We start from the raw sequence: 5015 nt of genomic DNA on the forward strand, positions 1-5015 counted from the left end.
CTAGGAAATTTACTTTGAATAGAATGATTTCATAGAACAGAGAGTTTTCAAGACAGTGCATCTTCCAGGGCTCCTCTCACTGTTCCCATTGTAGCCTGAGGTTTTCTCCACATCAGGGACTGCTGGAAGAAGTCTTCCTCATTGTTGGAACAGGCCTCACTCCTGTACAGCTGAGTGATTTAAAAAAAACTCCTTCTAGGCCAATTAGTGAGGAGTGTGGGTGGGCTCTGAAGGCCAGGAGAAAAAGGCCTCTATGTACCTCAACCTATCTCTCTGCCGAGAGCTCTGTTGTGACAGGAAGACTTCATTTGTGCACCTCCCATGGCCAAGTTCCCTGCAATTATCCTGTCTTTGTTAGACTATGTTCCAGTGTTGAAATAACCTGCTACAATTAATTCAAGGGTCCTTCTGGCAGACAACTAGGGAGCTGAACCTAATGAAATGATTCATTATTGGCAATGATCCTCCCTGCATTTTCAGAAGCTTGCTAAATCAAAGTACATGTGTAATATCACTATGCTTCCTGTCATCTAGGGCTGGTAAAACTCATCAGATTTTGAAATTTTGACCTCTCCTAGTTGGACCCTGGATGGCTGTGTTTCAGGGTTGAACACAGGACCTGGGTACTGACTATGAACTCATTGCAGAAGCTCAGATCTTTATCATTTGGTGTCACAGCTTTACTTCTGGTATCTGTGTGTGTATGTTTGTGTGCATGTATGTGTGTTCATATACTTGTCCTGGAGCTTCAACTCAGGACCTGAACACTGTACCTGAGTTTCTCCTGTACAAGGATAGCACTCTACCACTTGAGGCACACAGCCACTTCACACTATTTTCTAGAGATGTAGTACTAAGGAATCAAACCCAGGGATTCACACATGCAAAGCACTGTACTCCTAAGACACATTCCCAGCACTCTACTTCAGGTTTCTTTCTTTTGTTGGAAATTGGAGGAATTTAAATCTAGGCCTGGGTGTTATCCTTGAGCTCTTTAGTGAAAGCCAATCGCTCTACCACTTGAGCAACAGCACACCTTCACGTTTTTGGTGGGTCACTGGAGAGAAGCGTCTCAAGGAATTTCCTGCCCAGGCTGGCTTTGGACCGTGACCCTCAGCTCTCAGCATCCTGAGTACCTAGGATGACAGGCACGAGTCAACAGCGACTAGCTTCCACTTCAAGTTTCTAAGTGGTGAATAGGAGATAATAGTCTCATGGGACGGACCTTTTGTGTCTGGGAAAGTTTTGAACCCAGATCATCAGATCTCAGTTTCCTGAGTAGGCAGGATGACAGAGTTCAGCTACTACATGACTAGACTGTAACACTCTGTTGCAAGGGGTTCCTTTGCTCCACATGGTAGGGCGCTAACCATGATCCCCACTGGTAAGTGTCAGTGGCTAGGCCCTGAGTTCAAGGATCATGATCAAGAAACATAAACCAAAACAATTGTCTGCAGGAGACAACTCACTAGAGTTAGGTACATACATAATTTTGGCCCTGACATGAGGACATATCTGAGACACAAATTTCTCATCTGCACAATCATCTTACTTGTGTAGCTCTTAAAAGAACGAGATGAAAAAATGAAAAATTGCACCCCATGAAGGAGTCAGCACACAACTCATGAAAGACTCATCACATAGCTGTAACCCACATAATGTCATTAGAAATAGGGGGCTTTCATCAGTATCACCATTCTTTCAGAAACAAGCCACATACAGTCCAAATGTAAATTTTAGAGGGGTGAGATTTTTTGGGGGGGGAGTCAGCACGGGGATTGCACTGAAATGTTGGGGGTATTGTCCTAAGATCTTTTGATCAGACTAGAACTCTAACACTTTAAGCTACAGCTCAGTGTTTTACAGACTTCCTGCCAGGTCTGGGTTTTTAACCCACCAGTGTCAGATCTCAGCCCCCGAGTATCTTGGATGACAGGATGAGCAAGCCAGCAGCATCTGGTTCATGGAACTGGGTTGCAGCGGTTTACCTCTGGCTAATTCAGGTTAGATGGAAAATGTCAGTACTAGACTCCCAGCTTGCTCTGTGATGAGGTATTTGCAGCCCTATACTTATATAGTTGCAGTCAGAACATTCTCTTTTCCTTTTTTTTTGTTTTGTTTTGGTGCCAGTCCTCGGTCTTGAGTAAGGGTCTAGACACAGTCCCTAAGCCTTTATGCTCAAAGCTAGTCCTCGAATGTTTGAGCTACAGCAAAACTTCTGGATTTTTCTATGCACATGCTAGTGAGAAATCGAATCAAGGGCTTTGTACTTACTAGGTGAGCACTCTACCACTGAGCCCCAGTAGTGACAAGTGTATAAACAGATAAATGTGTAGATTGGTAGATAGACAGACAGACAGACAGAAAGATAAATAGATAGATAGATAGATAGATAGATAGATAGATACATACATACATACATACATACATACATACATACATACATACATACATACATACATACATAGATGTAGATATATTTAACGAGAGATGTCTGTAAATTATGAAATTGCATATTTGATATTTTTAACAAATATTGCCAATTAAATTATTCCTTCCTTTTTAAAGTATCAGGATTAAATGCATAATAAAGTATTAATTGAAAATTAGTCAATGTAGTATAATTGTTGTGAATAATTTTATAATATAATCGTACACTACTAATGTAATTGTTACTTTTACAACATTCTATTTGTACAGATGCCTATTGGAAAGCATTTCTTTTTTTAATTTTAATTTTAATTTGTTTTAATTTTTTTGGTGGGTCCGGTCGTGGGGCCTGAATTTTGAGCCTAGTCGCTGTCTCTCAGCTCTTCAGCTCAAGGCTAGCGCTCTACCACTTGAGCCACAGCGCCACTTGTGGCTTTTTTCTTTTTGCATATGTTGTGCTGAGTAATCGAACCCAGGGCCTCTAGCATGCAACACAAGCACTCTACCACTGAGCCACCTTCACAGCCCTGGAAAGCGTTTCTTAGAATCTCCCGCCAGCCGTTCATTATTGGGAGTCCCGGGATTCAACCTTCAGGCCTAAGTTGCTGATTTCGGCTTGGCTTAACTAATATCCCGCCAAACATCAGCAAGGTAAGGTCATGTACATTGTCTGGGCATTGTTATTTAGCCCCAGGATGGTATAATACAAAGGGGAAAAAAAGTAAAACCACCTTATTGAACTTCTCAGTTTTATCCTTTTCCTTTTTATTTATTTTTTTTTGCCAGTCCTGAGATTTGAACTAAGGACCTAAGATCCCAGGATCGTCTTTGGCAGAGATGCCAAGACTTGAGTTCAAGCCCGGTACTTGGACTCTGTAAAACCATCTGGTCCTGGACTTTTATTAGCTAGAAGATTTTTTATTGCAGTTTCTGTTTCAATGCTTGATATGGGCCTGTTAAGATGGTTTAACTCATCTTGGTTTAGTTTTGGCATGTCAGTATTTGCTAGAAAAATGTCCATTTCTTTCAAGTTCTCAAACTTATTAGCATAAAGTTTTGAGAAGTATTCCCTTATAATGTTCTGAATCTTGTTTGTTTCCATGGTGATGTTTCCATTCTCATCTCTGAGTTTATTTATTTGGGTGCATTCTCTTCTTTATCTGATAAGATTTGCTAAGGTTCTGTCAATTTTGTTAATTTTTTCTAAGAAACAACTCTTTGTTTTGTTGATTCTTTCTATAGTTTTTTTGGATTCTAATTCATTTAATTCTGATAAGTCACAATTAATAAATGAATTAATTTCCATCTACTGGATTAGAGTTTATCTTGCTGCTCTTTTTCAAGGAGGTTTAGATGTGTCATTAAATTGTTGGTTTCAGATCTCCCCAATTTGTTGATGTAGGAGCTCAGAGCTACAAACTTGGCTCTGAGTACTGCCTTTGCTGTGTCCCAGAGGAGCTGGATAATTTTGTGCTCATTTTTGTTGAATAGCATGAACATTTGAATTTCCTTTTTAATCTCTTCCACTCGTGATTTAGCAGTGTGTTGTTCACCCTCCATGTGTTACTGGGCTTTTTTGGTGGCTTTTGGTGTTGAGTTCTAATTTTGTTCCCTTGTGTTCCGAGAGAATGCAAGGTATAACTTCAATGTTTCTGAATTTAGACAAGTTTGCTTCGTGGCCTAAAATGTGGTCTATTTTAGAAAACGTTCCATGTGCTGCTGAGAAAAACGTGTATTCTGATGCTGCTGGGTAAAATATTCGGTAGATGTCTGTTAAATCTAGTTGATCTATGCAGTTGTTTAGATCTGAGGTTTCTCAGTTGAGTTTTAGCTGAGTTGATCTCTCTAGTGGGAAGAGTGGTGTTTTAAAATACCCAACAATTAATGTCTTTGGATCTATGTGGGATTTGAGGGAAAGTAGTGTTTCTTGGATAAATTTGAGTGCTCCATTGTTTGGGGAATAGATATTTAGAATGTTAATATCCTGCTGAAGGAGAGATCCCTTAATTAGTATGCTCCTGAAGGCAGCAGATAGAAGGAACTTGTTTTTTAATCCACTAGACAGTCTATTTGGCTTAATTGGAGAGTTAATTCCGTTAATGTTGATAGATAGGATTGAGTGGTATTTGGGAGTTCCTGCCATGTTATCCACCTTCTTGGGGGTTTTGAAAACTGGGACCTTCCTATGGTTCTTGGATTCTCAGTTTGGGTGCAGTTTCTTGGTCTTTATTGTGATCTTGTTGGTTTTCTATATGCAGGACATCTTTAAGAATCTTTTGTAGGGCTGGTTTGGCGGACATGTATTGTTTCAATGTTTCTTTGCTATGGAAGTTTTTTATTTGGCCTTCAGTTATGTAGGAGAGTTTAGCTGGGTACAGTATTCTTGCTTGATAGCTGTTTGATTTTAGGGCATGGCATACATCATATCAGACTCTTGTTAGTTTGTTTCTGCTGAGAAATGTGAGGTGATTCTAATTGGTTTCCCTTTATTGGTGATTAATCTTTTCTCCTTCACAGCTTTAATGATCTTTTCCTTGGTCTGAATTGATCCTGTGTGGATTATAATGTGATGGTAGGATGTCCTA

This window comes from Dipodomys merriami, unplaced genomic scaffold (assembly GCF_024711535.1).
Source record: "Dipodomys merriami isolate MVZ:Mamm:240054 unplaced genomic scaffold, mDipMer1.0.p SCAF_714, whole genome shotgun sequence".
Lineage (NCBI taxonomy): Eukaryota > Metazoa > Chordata > Mammalia > Rodentia > Heteromyidae > Dipodomys > Dipodomys merriami.